The sequence below is a fragment of the Acomys minous genome (assembly GCF_964271855.1).
Source record: "Acomys minous genome assembly, chromosome: 16".
Lineage (NCBI taxonomy): Eukaryota > Metazoa > Chordata > Mammalia > Rodentia > Muridae > Acomys > Acomys minous.
Genome location: NC_140498.1, coordinates 80721222 through 80745781, shown reverse-complemented (window position 1 = coordinate 80745781; position 24560 = coordinate 80721222). Strand labels below are relative to the sequence as shown.

Here is a 24560-nt window from a genome sequence, read left to right as displayed (position 1 = left end):
CTCCTGAAATCGCCAGCATGCAGACTCCACACCCTGCTACTGAGAGCTGTAGGGCAGGATGCTGACCCCTGGACACTGCCAGGCAGAAGAAACTCGTGTCCCCCGCCCCTCTTCTTTGCATTAGAACCTCTTGTTCCATCTGACGGAACGAATGCCTTCACCCACCCTGCCTGTCTGACCCCACACGAAACAAGCGCATGATTCCTGCCAATTCTGGGCCTCAGAGGGGGATTTAGAGACCTTGAACACCTTGAGGAAGGAAATGAGATGAGACCTCTTTTCTTAAACCTTGTGGGACTAGACAAAGTGGCACTTGGCAATTCATCCTGAGTCACTCTCACTGGCTGTGGATCAGCTTGAGATGGGATCCATGTTCTATCCATCCATCCACCCATCCATCCACCCACCCATCCATCCATCCACCCATCCATCCTCCCACCCATCCATCCATCATCTATCTGCTCATCCTCTCACCATCCCTCCTCCATCCATTCATTGTCCATAAGCCCATTCACGCATTGTCCATCCATCTATATACTGTCTGTTCACCCATCCATTTGCCCATCCACCATATTTATCTGCCCACTCATCATCTGTCTGTCCATTGTCTATCTAACTCATCTGTCCATCATTCGTTGTTTATGTATCTTCCCACCCATCTTGTCCATCCTTATGTCACATTCCGATGTTCTGGGGGCCAGACCTGGGCCATGCTTTGCTCCAGCGCCTTGGCCTCCATGACACAGCCTTGCCAATCATGTCACCTTGGTTCCTGCTTCATCATCTGCCTTCACTGAATAGCAGAGTGTGTTTAAGAACTAAATTTCTTTTTTTTAAGTATGATTTTTTTAAATTAATTTTTTAGGTTACCATACAAAATAATGGATCTTATCATAGTATCATCACACACGTGTCATAATACTTCCTATTTTTTCCCTTCACCCTAAGAACCTAACTTTAGTGTACAGAGAGCAAAGTTTGCTGGTTTTTGTAACCTTCCGGCAATGACAAGGTGACTCCCTCAAGCCACATTATTACACCCCCAGTTCAGTGCCAGCATAAACAACAGCCAGCCTGTAGTGTTTACAGACACCAGAAATAAAAGACAATAGGGGTGCACAGCCAGCCCCCTGAGAGCTTTAAAACTATAAATACAACGTGGAGTTGATAGGGACTAAATCCTTAGATCACTACCCTGGGCCCGGCATTGTAATCACACCCATGGATTAACTCTGGGAGACCACATCACTTCCTCATATAGGGGTGGCGCTGTTGTCACATGACTTGTACAGATGTGGAAACTGAGGCCACATGTATATAGCAACTTGCCTAGATAGCCCTGAGCAGAGCCAAGCCAGCAACACACTGCCTCCTCAGACAGGAGACCAGGACTAAGAGACTGATGCAGGAGGATGGCTATGAGTTTGAGGACAGATTGGGCTATAGAGTAAGAGTCTACCTCCACCCTCAAAAAAAAAAAAAAAAAAAGAAAGAAAGAAAGAAAGAGAAGGGAGGAAGACAGGAAGGGAGGAAATCAAGCCTCACGTTCCAGCACCGAGGCTCTCAATCAGCATTTTAGCACCAGGCGCTGAGCACTGGCCACCTCATCTATCCACAGCTCAGAGTCAGTTGAAAGTCCGCAGAAATCTCTGCTTAACTGTCACCAAGGTGCCAAGTTCAAAGCAGAAACTGCATTCAAACCCAGCTTCACCATTCAAGTAACTTAAACATCCTGAACCATGCGTTTGTTGTCGCTGAATGGATCCCAGATCTAATGTGTGCCTCACTAGCCACCCAATGCAGCCCAGAGGGCCAGGAACGCTTACTGTGAGGCTCGGACCCACTTCCGGGTAGGGTCACGGACAATAACAAAGGCTGTCCTACTTTCAGTAGGCAGCGGTGTCAGCCTTGTCCTGGATGCTTGCCTGTGAATGGAAGCTGAGAAAAGCCCCTTTCTCTCTCTCTCTCTCTCTCTCTCTCTCTCTCTCTCTCTCTCTCTCTCTCTCTCTCTCTCCCTCCCTCCCTCCCTCCCTCCCTCCCCCTCCCTCTCTCCCTCTCCCTCTCCCTCTCCCTCTCCCCATGGGAACTCTGGAGCCTGATGCCCTCGTGAAAAAAACAGAATCTGAATGTTCTGGGATTCATATTTCTATATATTTCTATATAATAGAGTAGATGACAGAGCCCGAAGAAGAGAAAGCAGGAATTTTCCAACACCAACAGGAGGAAGCACCCAGAGAAATACCACGTTCCTCCTATCAATCAACGCCCCTTGGTGCACGTCTCTCTGTGTGTTTATCATCAACCCCTGACACAGGAAGCCTTGAGCAGGGGCTGGCTCTTTAATTCATGCCATGGCATCCTTAAGAGAGGTTCAGCCTAACGGGCTTCATATCCTTAATGAATTGGGGGAGGTGAGCTTAAGTAATAAAGATGAGAATGTTTTTGTGGGTACACTATCAGGTGTGGGAAAGTACTGGAAGGCTCTTCTCAGAGATAAGCTGGCAACTGTAACAGAGGTCTGCCCCAGGATGAAGTGACAGCGTTACCAGTAGCTTCTGAGGACCTTTAAAGCTGGTTCCCCAAGGGCATAGATCTGTGGTGAGCAAAGCAAGGAACTTCAAGACGAGTGGGGCAGTTACTAACATGGTATCCCCACGGTACCCCCAAAACTGGGCATAAAGCTTTGCTTCTGAGCCAGGAACTTGGGGGATACAGAGGTTATGCTAGGAAGTGGTTCTGATTCTGGGTCTCCCCTGATATTGGCCAAAGCTGGAAGGAGACAGAGGCTCTCTTTTCAAAATGGTACCCTCACATGGCTGTAGCCATGTGGCCCCCTCAAAGGAGAAGCATGGATGCTCTAATGGCAGGGCATCTGGCTTTCCCTAGCTGAAGAAGTCAAGAGGAAGAAAGAGCAACAGGGAGGCCACCACGCTTTGACGGTGTAGTCTCATCGGATGTAGGCTCTGATGACGTAGTCACGCTCCGACACTTCCATCATCCGTGACTACTTAGAAGCCATTCAAAGCCAGCCTGAAGGAAGACGAATCCCTTCATGCCTTGTGAAGAGTGGAATGGCCGAATTTCCAAGTGATTTAGAAGCCACCAGGGAGGGGAACAAGGCCACCACTGGGGCAACCAGCCCTATAAAGGCTGGTGGGTTTTTTTTCCTTGTTGCTCTTTGGGATCTGTATGTCAGAATGTGCCCTCAGCCTGGTCATGGGAAGCTCACAGGTTAAGCAGAACATTTGGGGTTGGGGAGCTGCCTGTGAGTGCTTATGAACTACATATCCACCCCGGAAAACCTCACTGTGCTCTGACTAAGGCCTGTGACAAACAGGCAGTGATAACGAATGAGTAAAACTTTCAAGGATGCCGTTGTATGGCATTTGGGCAAGCTGAACATTTAACATCTGCTTTCCAACTAGGATGGTACCACCGACCCAAAGAAAGGCCCATTCCAGCCTGTCATCAAGAATAATACAAATGTCTTGGTCGTTAACGTGTTCAGGGTGTGTGTGGAAGATGACAACTGTCTTTTCCAAGAGTCCCCGATATACCTGTTAGCAAGCTCCTGCTCATATTTCACATGGCTGTAAGCCTTCAGCAGAATTCATGCAAACTTGAGCTCAGAACCCTAGCTGGTGTCAGGGCAGCAGAGGTGAGCACAGGCTCAGTGTGATGGGTAATTGTAATTCTCAACTTGATACAACCTAGAATTACCAAGGAAGAGAGTCTCTCGGAGGTAGTAGCCTGCGCGGATGTCTGGAGAGGACTGCCTCCGTCACCTTGATAGATGCAGGACCATTCCTTGGTTTTAGACCTCGGAACGTGTAAGAGTAGAGAAAGCTAGCTGAGCACTAAACACGTACACATTTATATTAATTCTCTCTCTCTCTCTCTCTCTCTCTCTCTCTCTCTCTCTCTCTCTCTCTCTCTCTGTGTGTGTGTGTGTGTGTGTGTGTGTGTGTGTGTGTGTGTGTGTGTGTGTGTTCTTGACTGCAGCTAGGATGTGACTTAACTGCTTTGAGTGCCTGACCCCTCCACAACGGTAGACTGTACCCTGGATCTGTAAGCCCGATGAATCCTCTTTCTCTAAGTTGCTTTGTGTCATGGTATTTTATCCCAGCAACAGAAAGGAAACTGGAACACTCAGGCAGCATAGAGCCACACTCTGGGAGATTCTGCTGGCTTCAGCAAATAGTATCCACTGTGGGGAGAACGGCTTGTTATGTAGCATCCTGGCATGTAGTGTGGCTAAATGGCACCTGGATGGGATAGCAAGGCACTCAGGGCTAGACAGAGGACCCAGGTTTAGGTGCCAGAACCCACACTGGATGGGTCACAGCTGCTTATAACGTCAACTCCACCTGCAGCCTCTAAGGACATCCGCACACCCACATGCCCCACCACACACATTTAAAAACTTTCAAAGACAACAGATCAAGATACTCTGGCTAGAATTTGGAGGACCGGTCTCCTTAACACACGGGAGTAACCAGCATGTGTCTCTCCAGCATAGTGTCATAGGAGGTCATTCTAGAACAGAATTCTGAAGGTGACCAGGGCCTGAACAGGAAGAGCCAGCGTGGAGGCGGGTATGGCCCAGGGCCAGCAAGGGCTGTATCACAAGTTAAGTTTACAGACAGAGAAGCAAGCTGAGAGCCTGAAGTCCAAGAGCCATGAGGCTCAACCCATGCCAGGGTTGTCTTTAGTTTTCTTGTAACAATGTTGGGAGATGGTAGGCACAGGCCTGCCCTGCCTCCTAGGAAGAAACCAGCCTTTGAGGCTTAGACAGGAGAAGAAATCAACTTGGTCTATTGTCCCATGGGAGGCAATGCAGCTGAGTCAGAGTGACAGGAGAGATGGGCCCAGGATACTCATCGTCAGAGGACAGTTGATAGCAATTGTTTACCAGGTAACAGAGCCCTGGGTACTTCTAGAAGAGAAAATTGGCATGTAATTTACATTTTAAATTATGGGACAGGAAATTGTCACTCCGTCAAGCGCTACAACATATAGCATCATTTACCTCGGTACTCATGCCCTTATGAGTTCAGCCCTGTCATGGTGTCTGCTGCTGAAGGGAGGACACTGAGACTGAAAGAGGTCAGAGGTCAAGGAACCTGTTCATGGGCATAGGAGAGGCAGAGCATATAGCCCTTGGGGAACAATGCCTAAGCTTTGCAAATATTTAATGGTATGCTGGCATTCAACTTGTTAACAACACATGGCCAAATTAACAGAAAAAGTGGTAATCTTCATGTACACTAGGTAGAGTACATGAAGCAGGATGCCATTTTTGTGACATTTTTTGCTCACAGTCAGCCAAGGAAAGTTTGGGAAGTTCCCATTAACCCAGCTCCTCGGACTTGGCTGAGATGCCCTGGTGTTCCCTCTCACAGCCATCACACTTAGGCAAAGCAGGTCTCATGTGTAAGTACTTCACTGGTTTTGATCCAAAGCATAAAGGTGGAATCTCTCCATCCTGGCAGACATCCCTGGATGTCTAATTCCCCCTGGGTAAGTAACTAAAACCCTGCTGAAGCTGCATCCAATGTCACATTGACCTACAAGAAATGATGCCCAGGGACCCAATAAAGCCAAGTACAGAGGTGGCCTTCAAGCCCTGGGACCCAGGGTTCTCCCCCAGCCTTGGCAGCATCCTTGTGCTCTTCCTTTTTGCCCAGGAGAACCACATTACCCTCCACTTACTGTACTTTCAGTTGTCATAGAACGCTCCAAACACCCTCCAGACTTCCTGAAGAGGTTCATTTCCTAAACTCCTCATGTCTGTTTGTCCTGACTCTTAATTAAATAGGTCTGGATGGTACTTACTCTCAATGAAGCCCCGTTGCTGAGGATTATTTAAAGGGAAACCAGCTGTGTATGAAGGAAAGTAAAGATGTATAAGCGTAACAGGATGTGACAATGTTAGTGCTGCTGCTGCTGGTTCTGCTGGTGCTAATGCTGATAGTGGTGATTAGTGGTAACCATGGTGAAGATAGTGATGCTGAGGGTGATAATGACAGTGCTAATGATGGTGGTGGGGATCACAACAGTGACCAATAAAGATTGATAACGGTGATGATTGCCACAATGATTACAACAACGATCGTGACTGTGATGGTAATAGTGACGATGATGGCAAAGGTTATAGTGATAACAATTATGATAATGAGGACCACAGTGCTGAGGGTGATGTCACTGATGGTAATGATGATGTTGAGGATTGTTAGAGTGAGGACAATAATGATCATTGTGGTGATGTTTATGATGATGATGATGATGTTGGTGACAGCAGTGATGGCGGTTACAGTGATGACAATGATAATAGTGATGGTGGTAACAAGGATGATTACAATTTCATGCCCTGTGCAGGGTGCAGAGGTCTGTGTGTGTTTGGTCATTAACACACATTACAACTTCATCTTTCCTAGTAAGGAGAACAAGAACCAAGAGCTCAGTAAGATCCCTGGGCTCTAAAGACCACATCCTGACCCTTTTAAAACATCCCCTCTGCAGGTAAAGAGAAAATGTCGTAACTAGGGAGAAACAAAGATGAGAGACAGCATCTGTGCCCCAAAGATGATGGGGCTCCATAGACGAGAAGTCACATCACAGTCTGAGTAGTTACCCACTTGGAGGGAACAAATGTCAAACGAATGTCTCTAAAGCTACTCGGTGGGAAGCCTAGGAAGGCCTGAGTGCTGGGAGGAAACTTCTCGAAAGGGACCCTGAAGGCTGTAGGGTCTGAAAGCAGGCCTTGTTTCTCTGATTTTTCTCACTGAGTAATCAAGAGTCATTATCTCCTGCCCTTGGATCTGGGCCACGTGTGACTTCTCCCACAGACCACATTAAAAAGATACCAGCACAAAGGGCTCTGAGACGGAGTCTAGAAAGCCCATCTACACCTCCTTCGCTCTGCCCAAGCCCTCACTGTTGGGATCCTATGACATAGAGAGATGTCACCTGAGGGTGCCTGATGGTTGGAACCCATCCTTGCAGCTCCTGTTTCAGAGCACGAGCCTTTGGCAGTGCAGCTCACCAGCATGTCCATACGTTCTTAGTGAAACAGTACAAGAAACATGGCGGTTGATCATCAGGAAGTTTTTTTTGGGGGGGGGTGACTTGTTCCCTGCAATCAAATTTAGGTTCAGATGCAATGCAGAGCGATCCAACCACTGTAAGTGATCTTATGACAGCAAGATTCAGAGGGGTTTGTCACCAGCAGCCTGCAGGAAGGACTCTTCCTTTGTCCAGGACACTGGGCCCTTGTGGCTGCAAGATGACTGAAGAATGCAAGCATGCTCAGAATGGTGACTATCCAAGGTCAAAGGACCAGCAGGAGCAGCTTCTATCCCTCAGAAGAGGGCCACTGATGGTGAAGCCCATGCTTGCTTCTACCTTATGGACCAGGACTGGATCACATGACCATTTCTGCTTCAGAGAAGTCTGGGAAACTGAGTACTCCAGGTATATTGGGTTCAAACTAAATAGATTGCTCTGAGGTGAGGGTCAGGGGTGGGTGGAAAGGCAGGTCAGATCTTGTTCAGCTCTCTGGCATCAGCTATTGTGTCTAAGGCTTACTAGGTCCTCAGTCAACATTGGCTGCCTTTTGACACGTGACAGACTGAGCAAGAAAGACCCAGCATGAGGAGATTAAGGAAAATGTGGGGTCTTGAGCCAGGGGTCAGGGGCCAGGGGTGAGAGGTCAGGGGTCAAGAGCTGGGGCTGTGGGAAGGAGGAGGGGAAAAGATGGAGAAGAAGGCAACACCTTTATATTCTCAGTTCCGAGACACTAAACATAAAGGAATTCTTATGATTTAGGAGCTGGCAGCAACCTTGGATCAGACTGGTTGCAACAGACCTCAAGGGGGGAAAAAAAGCAAAATCATTTTCACTTAAAGAAATGAGGGAGGGGAAAAAGACCCCAGGAGCCCAGCCTCACACTCTGCTGGGACATCCATATGTGTCCCTTCCTCAGAGGTCCTTCTAAATCTGGAGTGTGATGGCTGCTGTCTCAGAATGAGACCTTAGAGGCTGCTTGGTTTCACTCTCAGGAAAACCGCCCTGCCAGACAGCCTAAAGTTGCCTTCCCTTTCATATTTACTGCATCTAATAATGGCTCCCGGATCAGCATGAGAACCTGGTACCCTCCTGGATGCTCATCCCAGCTGATGCTTAAATGCCTCCCTCTTCATTGGCTAAGCAGTTTAATACTTTCAGGATTACCAACTATCCCTGGGCCATTATTAAACTTTCCTCGCTGGTGGGTGGGGGCTGGAACTGGGCTGGGAAACTACCCCAAGTCATTAAAAGTAATTTGGTTCCAGGTAATAATTATGATCCATCTTGCATGGCGCTCTTCCCAGCCATTGGGACTGCAGAGGCCTCCCTCCACCTGTACTTGTGGACAGGGCCCCAGGGGATACAGGGTAAAGCTGGCAGAAGGCAGGGGGGGTGCGGGGGGAGGGGAGGGGAGGAGCCGGGAGAGGGTGTGAGAATGGTAGCAGAAGCTAAAAGGGGAGCTGGAACTCAGGACTCAAGACATGTGGTTTGCAGTCCTCTCGATCACAAAATGGGGCGGGGGGGGGGGGGGGCAAAAGAGAGGTGGGCTGTGTATCTCTCTGTGGATCACAGTAGCTCCCCCTAACTCGGGGACATAGCCATGTTTCCTGGTGTGCACCTCACAGTGGTCCCACTGGGGACTGCAGATGCAGGCTGAGCTGTTCCAGATGAATGGATAAGCAGACTATTTGAGGACCTGCAGGTACTGCCAGCCTCTCCTGCTGGAAGACATCACGGAGCAACAGCGCTTGGGCACTACCAGGGTCCCAGATTGTTCAAGGGGAGCAGAGAGTCAACACTGCCAACGTAGATGGGGGAAATTCCACGAGGCCCCACCCTCTGATGAAGAGCTATAGACAACCAATGGCCACTGGGAAAGAGAGAGCTGATATTCATGGACAAGCTCCCTGAGAGGTTATCCAGTTCCAAGCCCTAAAACATTTGAGCATATGAGGAAAACTGGTCCCTGTGAGTTGTGTATGCATATGTCTACAGATGCATAAATGTGTAATAATAATAACCAAAGTCATGATATTGAGCGAGAAGGAAGGGGACGTGAGTGCAGTTGGAAGTGTGAGAGAAGGGGGTAGAAATTATATACAGTATTCATGTATGAAATGCTCAAAAATTTAAAAATGAATTTAAAACACTGACTTGGCCTTTGTTGGCTTTTCAATTTTGACAGTTTTACCGTTTACGCCTGGCGCAAGTTAAGCAGCCCATGAGGACCTGCGTGGCCTGCGTGCCAGCACGGTGCCCTCCCAGTCTCTTTCCCACCTCTATTTGGGATACCACACCATGGGATGTTGCTCTCCTTTAGATAGATTGTGTGGTTGTGTCTTAATAAGTTACCTTGTGACTGAAACTTGCATTTCTTTCCCACAGGCTTAGTTCCCAAATAAAATGACTTGACCCTGGTGTAGCATTTGTCCTTCTTTTAAAAAAATGCCTCGTGGGCCTGAAGACTGGCTCAGTGGATAAGAGTGTTTGCTGTTCTTGCACAGGCCTGGGTTCTCAGCCCACATGAGAGCTCACAAACACCTGTCTCTCCAGCTGCAAGGAATCCAATAGCTCTTCCGGCCTGGGCTGGCACCTGCACACGCAGGGTGCACATACATATGTGCAAGAAAAAAATGCACAAAACCAACTCTGCTCACAGGAGTGGAATTCCATATACTAACAAATTCTCAGTCATCTGAAGACTTTTCTTCTATTTGGATGCTTTCTGTCCAATCACAGTCTCTGTCTGTCTGTCTGTCTATCTGTCTGTCTGTCTGTCTTCTGTCTCTTTCACACACATGTGTGCACACATTCAAACACATACATACATGTTATCTCTGTCTCTATTTGTTTCTCTCTCACACATACACACTTTCTCTCAGTCTTTTATTTCTGCCTGTTTTGTCTATCTGTTCTGTCTCTCCATATCTGTCTCCCTTTCTGTGTGTGTATGTATGTATGTCTATTTCTTCTCTCTCTCTCTCTCTCTCTCTCTCTCTCTCTCTCTCTCTCTCACACACACACACACACACACACACACACACACACACACACACACACACATCGCATTCTCTCTTTCTGATCTGCTTCTGTGTCTTTTTCTCATCTGTCTCTATCTCTGCGTCTCTCTGTCTCTGTCGCCTCTCTCTCTCTCTCTCTCTCTCTCTCTCTCTCTCTCTCTCTCTCTCTCTCTCTCTCTCTCTCTCCAGAATACCCAGAGGAGGACATGTGAACAGGACACAGGGAGAGATGGCCAGAATTTGCCAGCCACCTCTCCATTGGCATGACATATGAGTCAGCACCAGCCTCCCCGCCCCCCGCCCCCGACACACACACAGCATCCAGCCCTATGGATGAACATTTTTTGGTTGCAGCTCTAGCAACATCTTTGTCTCATTTAATCAACTAGCTCATCTGCTGGTATGCGAGCACTCCGGTGAGCAGCAGAAGGCTGGCACGCTGGAGGTGGACAAAGAACCCAGCTCCCAGGGTTGTTGCAGCAGGGGGAGCGGGAAGGTTTCATCCTCCGCCACAGAAGTAATCTGCTTACGTCTGCTCTTTCAGTCTGCCCTGGCGAATGGCCCCTCGACTTCAGAAGCCATGGGAGAAAACTTCCAGTTGGCCAAGTGTGGACCAGACGCCTGGGCCAAGACTGGAGGCAGGGGGACTTGAGGGCTAGACCCACAGAGCCTGCCCAATGTGGGGGAATTCCTGAGAACACTGCTCACCAAAACTCATCTGCCTCCTCTTCCCTGGCAGACAGCTGGCCTGCATTTCCCAGGTTCCTTTGCCATTCCGTGCTAATTAGCTATGTTCCCAAGCCCTAGCCCACAAAAATGAGCAAAAGCCATCAGACCCGACCCTTGGATACAGACCTTGCCCACGCTTCCTGCACCCTGTGGCTGGCTGCAATAGTGGCAGCCCGAGATAAACCAGGAACTACATGTCATAGACAGGCATGGGTCCTCCTTGCGACCACAGGGGCGGAAGGCCCTACTCTTTACAGTGCACGGGCCAAAGTAAGAGCGAGGGCAATTTGGGGCCAGAATTCCTGCTCCCGTCTAAGTACAGGGAAGAGAGGAAAGTGAACCTGAAAGGGGGCTCACGTTTAAGCCTACCTTATACATTACTCAATACATGAGAAAGCATTTGGGGGGACTGGGGGAGAAGGGATGTTCCTGCTTGGATAGTTGCAACAGCAGCCTTGTAAAGACCAGTGTAACAGATGCATGTGACTTGGACAGGGAACCTTAAATGAAGGCAATTAGAGGCATTTGCGTCTCACCCCTGCCCCCTCCCGCCCGCCCCCCCCCCCCGTCGATGAAGATGATGAATTCTAGAAAAACACCAGTGAGGGGGACCATTGCCCCTGGGTAGCATGGTGACCTGCTCCACGGCTACACACATTATTCTCACTGACTCTGTGGCAACATGAGTGTCTACTTTCTTCCCTCTAGGACCTCCAAAGCTTTTATTCCAGAAACTTCACTCTACGAGGGGACCCCGACAGAGACTCAAGGTTTTCCTGAGAACTTGTGGGAACATGACAGGGGGCGCCTTCCAAACTCAAGTGTAATCGTGAAGTTTGCACACACCCAACCAGTGGGCAGTAACTCTGCTGCCAATCAAGGTCTCCACGGAGAGTGAAGAGGCTCCACCTCCTCTTTCCTCCAGAGGCAGAGCCCATGGTCAGTCTCCTTGGCTCCCCCCAGAATTTCGCCATTTTCTTTCCAGTCCCTGGGTTTGCTGGCTTTGTCTGTCCATAAAGAATGGCAGGAAATGTCTTCCATCCAGTTGTGGTGTTAGAAACAGGAATCTGTGCATCAAAAATGCCTATAAACAAACCAGGAGTGATGGTGCATGCCTTTAGTCCCAGCACTCAGGAGGCATAGAGGCAGGCAGATCACTGTGAATTCGAAGCCAGCCTGGTCTACAAAGCGAGTCTAGGACAGCCAAGGCTACACAGAGAAACCCTGTCTCAAAAACAAACAAACAAACAAACAAACAAACAAACAACAACAACAAAAAAGTCTGTAAACAAATAGCATGGCTGCCCATAGCCTGCATGGTTTTTCTGGGTTTGCCTTATTTATTTATTTATTTATTTATTTTGAAATAAGACATTAAGTAGCCCAGATTGGCCTCAGACTCCTTATATACTCCAGGATAGCCTTGAACTCCTGATTCTCCTGCCTCCATATCCTATGTGCTGGGATGACAGGTATGTACCACCATACCCAGCTGGGTGCTTTTGTGTGATATGAACTTAAAGGAATTTTCTACAGTGTTAGTAAAGGGACCTGAGGAATCCCAAAAATGAACTGCGACCTCTTACCAGTTATTATTGTTCAGAATCAAATGGGAATGGGTTTTCTCCTTTAAAAAAAATAATAATTTGCAGGGCATGGTGGTATACATCTGTAATCCCAGCTATCTGGGAGGCAGAGGCAAGCAGATCACTATGAGTCCAAGGTCAGCCTGGCCTACAAAGCAAGTCCAGGACAGCCAAGGCTACACAGTGAAAGCCTGTCTCAAAAAACCCAAAATAATAATAAAAATAAAAGTATTATTAATTATAAACTGGGCAATGGTTACATATGCCTTTAATCCCAGTACACAAGAGGCAGAGGCAGGCAGATCTCTGAGTTCCAAGCCAGCCTGGTCTACAGAGCAAGTTCCATGATAGAACTATACAGAGAAACCCTGTCTGGGGTGGGGTGGGGGTACCTATAGAAGGGATCTTAAAGTCAAAGTTATATTTTTGAAGGAAGCTTCTCAGGTCAGGGCTGGAGAGATGGCTCAGTGGTTCAAAAACACTTGCTCCTTTTGCAGAGGACCCTTGGTCAGCTCCAGTGCCCATGCAGGGTAGTCCACAACCACAATGTTAACTTTTGCCCCACAAGATATAACTCCCTCTTCTGGCCCCTGGCACACCATAGGGCTAGTGGCTGGTAACTGGGAGGGAAGTGATTCAGGAGTGGAGGGAAGGGATGATGGACGGAGGAGTCTTGGCCACAGAATGACCACAGGACCCTGGAGGCAGCCCAAGAGTCCTGAAAGCATTCACTGCCTCTGTCATCACCCGGAGGCTTCTGGAGACTGGTCCTACCTTCCTACTCTCTGCAATGCAGAGAGGGCCTCCTCCCACGCGCCCAAGCAGAGAAGGACTCAGTGCGTGCTTATGGCAGGAGCTAAAGGTCGCAGCTCCCCTGCTTTGGGGTGGGTGGAGAGGTTTTGCCTCCGCCCTTTGGCTCTGTGACAATCTGAGTGTTAGGACACGCCCACCAACCTGAAACAGAAGTGGACACACAGCAGGACTGCAGCTGCCTGCCAGGAGAAGCTCAAGTGAGGTAGGAGGCAGGATGTCAGGGCTCAAGGGATCCTGAAAACTTACTATTTCTCCTCATGCAGCCAGTGGGGAGATGGAGAGTGATCGTCCAAGTCCCACCCCAAGTCAAGAGTCCTGGATTCGCAAGTCTCTGGCTGAAAGGAGGTGAGAATGGACCGTCTTCCTGGAAAGCAGATAAGGTCCAACGCACACACCAGCACCAGGCCAGGAGCCCTTCAAAGCCACCGCTCCTGCCTGACCCCATGGCTTCCTGTTTTCTGCCCTGCTCACACTTCCCTCCCTTTGTCTCCCAGGCTGCAAAAGCAGAGCTCCGTGGAAGCAGTGTGTAAAGCTCCCTGCAATGAGATCAAAGGCCTCACCCCACAGCGCGTGCCCCCACTTGACTGCCTGACCCACTGACTTCCTCCCTATCTGGTCTGGCCGTGCCACAGGCAGACAAGACAGCTATCAGAGGCCCGCAGAAGTTGGGCCGCTTCCCTGGCTTCCCCGGCTTCCCGGGGGGGGGGGGGGGGGGGGGCGCTGAGCTGTGGGAAACCTCAGCATCCCAGAGACCTGCTGATGCTGATGCTAAGCCAATACAGGCAAGGGCTGTGAGTATTTTCACAGGTCTGAGACCAAAATGCCTGGAGCTAATTGTGGTTTTGGAGAGAGAGAGAGAAAGAGAGGAGGAGGGAGAGAGGGAGGGAGGGAGGGAGGGAGAGAGAGAGAGAGAGAGAGAGAGAGAGAGAGAGAACGCCAGCCCAGCCTCTCTCACTAGTACCAGTAACATGTGTCTGTGTTTGCCAAAGTTGTGGAAGCCACTGTGCGCCTGCACTCTCCAATCACAAAAGCAGCCTGTTTGTGCACCCCTGAAAGAGTTCACAGTGTGGGAAGTTTGTGTAGTCAGAACACAGAATACACCAGACTCCCTCAGAAATGGTAGAAAACACCAGAAGGGTGTGGCACTTCTGTCACCTGCCCAAGCAGAGGAAGGACAGTGTGTTGGTTAGTTGTTTTCGTCAACTTGACACTCTAGGGTCATCTGGGAATAGGAAACCTCAGTTGAGAAAATGCACCACCCTCCCCCATCAGATTGGCCCATGGTAATGTCTGCGGGGCATTTTCTCAATTAAAGGTGGATGTGGGACGGCCCAGCCCACTGTGGGTGGTGTCACTCCTTGGCAGGTGGGCCTGGTTGCTGTAAGAAAGCAGGCTGAGCAAGCCACAAGGTGCAAGCCAGTAAGCAGCATCTTTCCAAGGCCTTCAGGTTCCTTCCCTAACTTTCCCTTCATAACGTACTACACAAACTGTAAAAGGAAACAAACTCTTTCACCCCAAGAGTGTTTTGACCAATACTTTACCACAACAGAAAGCAAAGTAGGACATGCGGGCATCTCAGAACACTATGAGCCTGTATCAAAGCCTGAGACAGGACATCACCTTTTTTGAGGTGGGCGGGTGGTTTTAACTAGCATGACAATTTATCTCAGAAGCTTCATATGGGTCAGTGAGGGTTCTGGGAATGCCCTCACAGATGTGCCTTGGGCATTTACAAAAGCCACCTGCCCTGTGTTATTCCAAAGCATTCAGCCCATCCCCAGATTGTTCTGAAAGCCATGGGTAGGGATATTTGCCAGGAAAAGGAAAGGAGAATTCCCCTGTTTCTGGCTTAGACTTGGGGATGCTATTCCCCCCATCCCCCCCATCCATAGAAAAGCAGCTCCTGGGGTCCTGGTCCTGGCTAATCTGATGCCCCTGTGTCCAGAGGAGCAGTTTGTGGTGTTGTTTTGACTTTTTCTTCCCAACAGACGTCTGCACAGGATACAGAATGCTCATTAGCACTTTCCTCTTCGACAGCTTTTGTCTGCCTAGGAGCTCAAAATAAACCATGGCCAGTCTTTGATGGGGCAGGTGGCTTACAGATAGAGTGAGGGAAACAATGGTGTGTCTAGTCAGCCAGTTAAAGATCCAGGTCTCTAAGGAGGAACGTTATCAGGAAAGGCACCGATGCTACCATCTCAGGCCATGAATCACTCCCAGCCTGGAGGGTTCAGATTCCACCCTGCAGAACTGCGGTGTTGGAAGACCTTGTAAATGCAGGTTTCCTATCAAGACGCTGAGCAGGGAGGGGGGGTGGGGGGGTGGAGAGAAACAGTGGCCTTGCCTGTCAGCTTGCCTGGGTGCCGTCTTCATTTGCTCTCATGGTAACTCAGCAAGGCGGATAGTCGTCTATTTATCAATTAAAGAACTTTTTGGCTTAGAGAGGTGATGGTACCTCGGGTGGGAGCATACAGCACAAGACCCCTGAGAAGTTCCTTGGGTCTGCCTGTCACTTTTCTAGTCAACTTAGAATCACACTGAGGTGGTGTTCTCCATCATCCCTAAAAGGGACGTATCCTATCAACTGAGGATGGGCCAGCCATATGTGGCACACAAAGGAGCATGGCTCAGCTGTGAGCCGTGAAGAAGGGTGAGGTACCAACGGGCACATGACACTGTGTGAGTGGACCACAGAAGCACGATGACGGGTGGGGAGAGCCAAACACAAGGGGCCAGAGGAGGCGTAATTCATACAAGCAGAAAGTGCCTGGGGATATGGGGCTCTGACACCAAGAGTGGGCAGTAGCTTCAGGCTGGACATATAAGGCTGGGGTGCCTCCTATAGTGATAACAACATCCTGGGCCGCCCCCCCCCCATTAAGGTGATATAGTAGAGCACCCTAGATTACACACACACACACACACACACACCAGCCAGGCCTGGTGCTGAAGACTATACTCCTAGGTACTTGGGAAGCTGAGGCAGGAGGATTCCAAGTTCAAGAGCAGTCTACGCAAATAAATGAGATCCTGTTTCAACGTATAAAGCCAAAAGAGGTCTAGGGTGTAGCTCAAGGTTGAATTGCTCACCTGCTTGCCTGGCAGGTATGAAGGTAAGGTTCAATTCCCATTGCTAAAAAAAAAAAAAAAAAAAAAAAAAAAAAACCTTTATCTTTTACCGATCTACCTATCTGTCATCTATCTATCCTCTACCTGTCTTCTATCTACCTATCGATCATCTATTTTCTAATCTATTATCTCTCTACCTATCACCTATCACCTATCTATCATCTCCGTTTATCATTTATCTATCATCTAAACACACAAACATACCACCGAGATGCCCCTCGCCCAGCATGCCTAACATGAAGGTGAAACTGTAAAGAGCGCAGAGACAAGGCAGCCGAAGCTCACACCTCACACCGGTAGGAATGGGACTCACCTCTGTGTAGCCAACAAAGAGCCTGCAACAAAGTCCTGAAGGCAAAGGCCCAATCGATAGCCATCTGTGTCTCGGGGCTAGAGGCAGGAGCCTGGCTTCCCATGCTGCCTCCTCCTCCAGAGTGCCTCATGAGCCTGTACACAGTGTCATTCCCCTGAGTCCTCAGTTCCTGGCCCTCTGTGGATGTCTGTGTTCTGGTCTCCCCTTCTTGCCAAGACACCTGCCAGAGCCCACGAGGATCACTGTGATACTGTCATTTTATCTTACTTATCCCTATAAAGCTGCTACCCCAAATACTCTCGCATTCCGAGGCAGCTGGAATTAGGGCTTCCACATAGGAATGTGGGAGCGGGTGCATGGCTGAGCCTATAAAGAAGTTCACTGTGGGAAATCACCTGCCAGGCCCTAGGAGAACTGCACACCTGCCCCTACAAGCCACCGCCTCTGCTCCTAAATAGAGGTCCCAGCGGAGTAAGATAATGCATGTGTGTTGGATTTATGCATGAACTTGACTCAAAGCAGTGTCAATCACAGCAGCCCCTAATCTGGAGACCACCCGTGTCTAGCGGGCACTGGGTGGACATGGTTCTAGGTGCCTATGAAGCAAGACCCAGTGCAAATACAAAGCCATTTAGCCAAGGGACATGACATAGCCATACGCTCGGAGTCGCCCCAGTTTTATACACCTCGCCCAGGTATTTCATAGTATGCAAACCCCACAGTGGAGTCTCTCACCAGTGGATAAACTGAAGCCGTTAGCCCAGGGCCAACCTACACATGGCCATGCAGGAACCCCCAGGGCCAGCCTATTTTTCTTTCCATAGTCTGCCCTTTTATGATATGTTTGGAAGTTGGGAGACTCAAAGGAAAGACAATTTGAATATGGAAGTCTGCTTTAAAAAAAAAAAGAAAGAAAGAAAAGTTCCTCTCTCTTTTGAATTGCCTTTCTGAGGTCACATGGTCCTTTGTGCCCAGAATAGCAGTGAGACAGGATAGAGAAGTCAGACTCTCTCTGGCCCTAGAATGAGGGTGGTGGTTGGGGGAAATTGACAGCTTTCTAAAAAGGGACCCAATGTAATGTGGGGTCATCCACCATTCAGTGTTATAAGGCTGTCAAGGCTGAAGGACACTGACTGGTGAAGAGCAAAATGGAACTTTCTGGAATGATAATGTTCCCCCATCTGATGGGGTGGGGATGACAGAGATGTTTACATTTTTTTTCAAACGTCATTGAATTTCACTCTTAATAAAAAACCACCGTATATATGCGTGTGTGCATGCATTCATGTGTGTGTGTGTGTGCATTTACCTCCATAAAAATAAGATCTTATCAAGTTAGTATTCAACTAAGAGAGTTGGAATACTAAGCCCAAAGTAGGGCATCTTCATAACCATCCCCGGGACCATCACTAAAGAAGAGGAAGAAAGAGTTTAGGTACCTGTAGATAAAGAAGTCAACTGGAGGTGGGCAGTTGATTGGTTCTCAAGTCACGAGGAGGTATTGCTTGAGCTTATGCTTCTAGTGTATTAATGACATAGAGACAAGACATGCATGCTGTATCTATGGGTCTCTGCCATGTTATACCAGGATAACCTACCCCACAAGCACAGGGTGGGGAACAAGAGGCTATCCTATCCTGCTTTTTCTGTCTCCCGACTGACACCGGACTAGACCTTGAGCCCTTGTCACAATCCTGAAGCATTCTGGTTTGCAACTCTACACTGAAGGATAACTGTAGGATTCCAAAGAAGTCAGTATCAATATCCAAACATCATGGAGCTATAGTTACTGCTACACGGAAAGGCTCAACATAGGTGCTTCTATAAGGATGCTTCTTAGAGCTGGTATCACAGTGGGATTGGTCCATCTGCTGCTACGGGAGCATCAGATGCCCCAACCTAGGCCAGGTGTGCTGGAATGTTGGATGTTATTTTCCTCTGTATTGAAATAGTCCCCTGAGAAAGGAGGGGGTCCCCTTGGTCTCTGTGGGTAAAGGAAAAGTCACGTGTCCATGAGATCAGACACTGAGGAGATTCTGGAGGACCCCTCCCCAGAAGTATAAAATGGAGTAAACTGCTGGGAAAGGAGACCCTAACCAAGTGAACTGCAGAGAAAAGAGGGGAGCTGCCAGCAGAGAGCTTCATGGTTGCAGCTCTTGAGAGTTGCCATCCATTTTGGGGTGAGCTTTTCTTTTTTTCTTTTTTCTTTTTTTCTTTTTTTTTTAGAGATTTATTTATTATTTATATAGTATTCTGCCCACTCGTGTTCTGCCCACCACAAGAAGACACCAGATCTCATTACAGGTGGTTGTAAGCCACCATGTGGTTGCTGGGAATTGAACTCGGGACCTTTGGAAGAGCAGACTGTGCTCTTAACCTCTGAGCCATCTCTCCAGCCCTTGGGGTGAGCTTTTCGATGACGCAACTGCTCTCATGTCATTCCTTCTGTGAAGTAACTCCTCACCCATATTCCTGGAAGTAACCCCAACAGTAACACACGTTCACTGAAGTCGTCGCTTTCATTTGCCATGGGTTCCCTTTCTGGGGTGAACAGACTTGTATGTGTTGCATCTCCCCAGGAGGAAAAAAATCTATCACACAACAGGGATCCTGGATGCTCCATCTGTATCTATTCGTTGGCCAGAGAAAGGATGTGCTGTCAGCTGAGCTGAGTCTCCATAGGATGGTCTCCAGGATAACAGCGGATATGGAAATGGCATCCCTTGAAGCGGGGTGGCCTTCGAGGAAGTAGTTTTAGGGTTAGAGGTCTCTTTAATGAGGCTGAGCTCAGGGAAACTCCACACACTAGTCATTTCATCAGTCATGATTGAAGAAAGACAAAGACGAGTAAGCCTGACACACGGAAGCAGCGAGCCGACTCACTCTCGGCCAGCTTTCTGCCATCTGGCTATGAGGTGATTTACAAGGTGATTAAAGACTCCCGAGAGAACCCCCTGCCTGTCCAATTGAGTAAAAGTCTATAATTTTCTCTAATTTGGCAACACCCACCTTGTGCATCAGGTAGGCTCTGCTTGCCCCTGACGGCTCCCTATAAAAAGTTCTAATGTTCTCTGCACCTGGTGTTGGCCAAGGCCAGCTTTAAGCATTTGATTCAAGAGGTTGGGATTTGCAGTGCCCAAGGGAGGAGTCAGCCGTGCTCAAGCCAAGTTTAAACTTGCCTCCCTCTGGAACCAGGCTGTGGAGGTCAAACAGACATTCTGCAACACAGCTCCCTGCCTTGGCAAGTGGGGATAATTATACTCAGGTAGGTACCATGAGGAATATATAAGATCCAAGCAGGGAAGTGCTGGGCAGTGACTGGTCCAAGGCCAACATCAGGAGAATATATGCTAGGGAACAAGAGAGTGCAGAGCCCTGACCGGAGGGCAGCATGTCATGTCGCCTCTGACCTTTTTGAGCTGGGTGGCATTGGAATCCAACACAGGTTACTACAGCACGGTTGTCACCTTGACAAGATCTAGACTCGCCCAGAAGACATGTCTCTGCATATGTCTGTGAGGGATTTTTCTAGATCGGGTTAGCTGAGCTGGGAAGTACTACACTGAATGTGGGCGGCACCATCCCATGGGCTGGGGTCACAGACTGAATAAGAAGGGGACACTGAGTTGAGCACTGGTATCCACCTCTCTCTCTCTCTGCTTCCTGACTGTGGTGGCCACCTGAGCAGCTGCCTCATGCTCCTGCTGCCACGCTTTCCCTCCATGATGGACTGTGTACCCTCAAACTGTGAGCCAGAACAAACCCTTCTATCCGTTAAGTTGCTTTTGTTAGGTGTTTTGTCACAGTGATTAGACCCACCTCCTAATTCCTTTACCACAGGGCAGGGGAGACACAGACCGCCATGAAGGTTGGCCTCAGAAGCTACAGTTGTTAAGCTATATATATATCTCTTATAGCTTAAATATGAAATGACCCTATAGGCCCCTTTTTGTAGGGGTTATAGCGCCCAGGGTTGTGGGACTATTTTTGGAAAGCTCTAGAAATTGTAAAAAAGCAGGCTTAAGAATTGCTTCAGGGCTGCTCTCCAATTTCATTTGAGGTCCGTTTTATGGGAGGGAAACACCACCCTTGTCCTGTATGCCTGGTTAACAACCTACTCCCCGGGAAGTTGTAGACCCAGGCAGAGCACTTACTACTATCGTTTAACTAAACTGACCTGGCATTAAACCACCTTCTAAGTCTTGTGTCTTGTGTTTACACCTATAGCCAAATCTACTCTCAGCCTCAATAAGAAAAGCCTCTCTTTGTAGTAAGAATTCAAAGACTCCTGAATGCCCAGCTGGCGGAGGGCCCAGCCCAAACCAAGACATTTATTCTGCCTTCTCTGAGGCTCAGAAAATACAGCAGAAGAGAAGGTAGAACACATTTAAGACCAGGAAAATAAAGGTGGGCCTGGGCGGCCGCGAGATACCATCCTCTCTACTCAAACTTAAAATTGTGGTTACCTGGGCCTGCACAAGATTGGCCCGGTAGGCAATCAATCACCCAAAGGGGAGGGGCTCATGAGGTCATACCCTTCCCTGCTGATCTCTTGGCTATTGATAGAATCTGAGGAAGGCAGAATCACTGTCTTCAGCTGTATGCCCACTGCTGAGCCTATCAGGCTCCAACGGATTGTTCCAAAACCCATAGTCACACAGATGACCCTGGTTAAACACAGTGCGTCGCAGAAATAGATATAAACTTGAGAAAGAGGCTGTTGGGGGAAGGGAAAGAAGACAAGTAGAATCGAAGGAAACAGGGAGAAGGTGGCATTTGGGAAATTATTGGGTTTTTTGTTGTTGATGTTTGGTCTTTTTAAGATTTATTTATTATATATACAATGCTCTCCTGCATATAACCACTGCAGGCCAGAAGGGGGCACCAGATCTCATTGTAGATGGTTGTGAGCCACAATGTGGTTGCTGGGAATTGAACTCAGAACCTTGGGAAGAACAGCAAGTTCTCTTAACCTCTGAGCCATCTCTCCAGTGCCCCCCACCACCACCTTTTTATTGTTATTTTTAATAAAAGATATTTGTGGCTCTCTTCTCTTGCTCAGCAAGATGCCCAAAGGGGAAAAAGGCCAAGAAGAAGAAGGTGGCCCCAATCCCCTCCATCATAAAGAAACAGGAAGTCAAAAAGTGGTCAATCCTCTGAGAAAAGGCCCAAGAACTTCGGCATAGGGCAGGACATCCAGCCTCAAAACAATCTCACACGCTTCATCAAACAGCCCCGCTACATCAGGCTACAGCGGCAAAGGACTGTCCTCTATAAGCGGCTCAAACTACCTCCTGCCATAAACCCGTTCCCCCAGGCCCTGGACCGGCAAACAGCTACCCAGTTGCTGAAGTTTGCCCACAAGTACAGGCCAGAGACAAAGAAGCTAAGAAGAAGAAGCTAAGGCTACTGGCCCATGCTGAGAAGAAAGCTGCTGGGAAAGGGGACGTCCCAACTGAGAGACCACCTGTCCTTCGAGCAGGGTCGATACAGTCAGCACCTTGGTGGAGAATAAGAAGGCTCAGCTGGTGGTGATCGCCCATGATGTAGACCCCACTGAGCTGGTCATCTTCCTGCCTGCCCTGTGTCGAAAGATGGGGGTCCCCTACTACATCATCAAGGGAAAGGCCAGGCTTGGGCAGCTGGTCCACAGGAAGACTTGCACCACTGTTGCCTTCACACAGGTTAACTCGGAAGACAAAGGGGCTCTGGCTAAGCTGGTGGAAGCTATTAGGACCAATTACAATGACAGATACCATGATGAGATCCTTCACCACTGGGGAGGCCACGTCCTGGGTCCTAAATCTGTGGCTCGCGTTGCCAAGGCTGGGAAAGGCAAAGGCCAGAGAACTGGCCACTAAAGTGGGGGGAAATGTACCTTGCTAGGTTTTCTGTACATAAATATAATTACAAAGTTTAAAAAAAAAGATATGTATGAATGTAGAAAAAAATAGGGTCTAATTGGAGGGAGTGAACCCCTAGGGGGCAAACCCCCAGGATATTTTGTCCCTGGACCCTTCAAGCCACGCTCTCTGCTTCCTGTCTTCTGTGAAGATCACCCGTCTGTCTCGGCCCCTAACCACCAGGATGATCTACTCAAGGACACGGGGAAAAGGCACCACAGACTAAGCCCTCTGAATCCATGAAGCTGAACAACCCTTCCTTTAAGTATTTCTTTCAGGCATTCGGTCACAATGAGGCTAAAGCTATCACAGCCGAAATCAAAGGTCAAGGCAGAATCTTACAAGGTCTCAGTCTAGCCTTTCACACGGGTCCTTCAACCCGTAGGGTGCACACACCTGAACATAAGTACCACTGTTGCACTACACAAAGGAGAAGCTGATTTTAAAATCAATGTTGAGGGGCTGGGGATGTGGCTTGGTTGGCGGAAAGCTCTCCTGGCAAGCACTGATTCCCAGAACTGCATACACTAGGTATGGTGGCCTATGTCCGTAATCCCAGCACTTGGGAGGTGGGGGGGGGGGGGGGGAGGGATGGGAGGGGAGGACACAAGGATCAGAAATTCAACGTCATCCTTGGCTTCATAGTGAGTTAAGAAGCCAGCCTGAACTGCAGGAGAGCCTATCTCAAAAAAAAAAAAAAAAAAAAAAAAAAGTTTTTTTTTTAAAAAGAGAAAAGAAGAAAGAAAGGTTGGCGACGGCAAGGCTGATTCTGCTTAGAAAATTGCTCCTAACTTGTCTGCGGGCAAAATAAGATCTAGGCGTTTTTTTCTTACTTTTGTCTGTCCTCTTCGTGGGCTGTCTACCTGCCCCATTCAAGCCACGGGGTCTTAAAAGCCTTTTTCCCAAGTCACCTTTGCTTTCCTCAATAGATCTCCACCGCCCTTTATGATTTCAGATCGGCAACCAAACATCGTCCCCATGGCAACCGACCGACGAAAGTAAACTTTTAATTACGGCCGCCAAATGTAGAGCTGTCGCCAGTGTCTGCCGCGCTCTCCCCAGAGCAGCAGACACCATTCTGGATTCTGTGGGCGGCCCCGCTTTTTTCAACCCTCTGGGTGTTCGGTCTCTAAGTGCCTTAATGGGAGGTGTATAACGCTGGCATTTCAAAGGCCCCCAAAGAGAGCCTTTCATTTTCCACAGCAAAGTAACCGAACTCAAAACTTTTATTAATAATGTAAAAGGCTCTCACAGCGTGCGGAATCTGCTAGGAAAAATGCAAAGAAATCAGAGGGGACTTTACTTTATCAAAGAGCACCCGAAATAAAGGCCGGGCTTGGTTCTGAGGAGAGGAGGAAGGCGTGCCTACCTGGAGCTGAGGTCAGTCTCTTTTCTCCACCTGTGTGTGACCTTAAGAGTGAGCACCGTCAAGTTGGTCCCAAGCAGCCCTGCGGAGTCCGCAATCATACTTGGGGGTATTGGCTAATGGCCCAGAGCTTTGGCGCTCCTTCTAGGGCAGAGCAGCAGCGATCTGCAGGTTGTGTCTTTATGCAGTTCCAAGCTCATCTCTGAGGGTGGCCCAGTTTCTCTTCCAGCTTCCGGCCTGATCTAGGAAAAGACGTATCTCCGAAGCCAGACGTGGTGGCCATACCACACCTGCCACTTCAGGGTTCCCAAGGCTGAGGCAGAAGGACTGAAATTTCTAGGCCAGCCAAGATTACTTAGTGAGACCTTGTTTCAAAACAAGCCCCACCCACCCCCTAAGAAAGTGTTACCTTTGATTTGGCCCTGTTCTCTTCCAGGTGAAAGGTCATTGGCTAAATGTCTCCTCCTTCCTTTCTTTGCTTTCCCTGACTTTGTTGCTAATTATTTAAATTCCTGAGATTTTTTTTAAAGACCTTGCAAACAAAAAACAACCCATTAATTATGTTGTATACTTTATTTGGTCAGCCCACTCAAATACGATTAGGTGAACACATGTGGTTTTATTTGCTTACTG

General features: G+C 48.6%; 3 long non-coding RNA genes and 1 pseudogene across 4 annotated transcripts; 2 read left to right on the top strand and 2 right to left on the bottom strand.

Annotated features, from left to right (window-relative positions):
• The first annotated feature begins 4605 nt into the window (after positions 1–4605).
• LOC311586575 lies at positions 4606–9425 on the top strand. Its single transcript, XR_014775588.1, has 3 exons — positions 4606–4915; positions 6523–7473; positions 8771–9425. It is a non-coding gene; the product is annotated as an uncharacterized lncRNA (long non-coding RNA).
• A 2210-nt stretch (positions 9426–11635) lies between these two features.
• LOC311585987 lies at positions 11636–13554 on the bottom strand. The gene is made up of 3 exons (XR_014775418.1): positions 13463–13554; positions 13178–13357; positions 11636–11901 (listed from the first exon to the last, which is right to left on the bottom strand). It is a non-coding gene; the product is annotated as an uncharacterized lncRNA (long non-coding RNA).
• Positions 13555–15582: 2028 nt separating this feature from the next.
• On the bottom strand, positions 15583–23464 carry LOC311585986. Its single transcript, XR_014775417.1, has 3 exons — positions 23395–23464; positions 16307–16349; positions 15583–15625 (listed from the first exon to the last, which is right to left on the bottom strand). It is a non-coding gene; the product is annotated as an uncharacterized lncRNA (long non-coding RNA).
• On the top strand, positions 20521–22860 carry LOC311586327 (large ribosomal subunit protein eL8-like; annotated as a pseudogene). The gene is made up of 2 exons: positions 20521–20526; positions 21735–22860. The product of its transcript is annotated as a large ribosomal subunit protein eL8-like (transcript).
• Positions 23465–24560: the final 1096 nt, after the last annotated feature.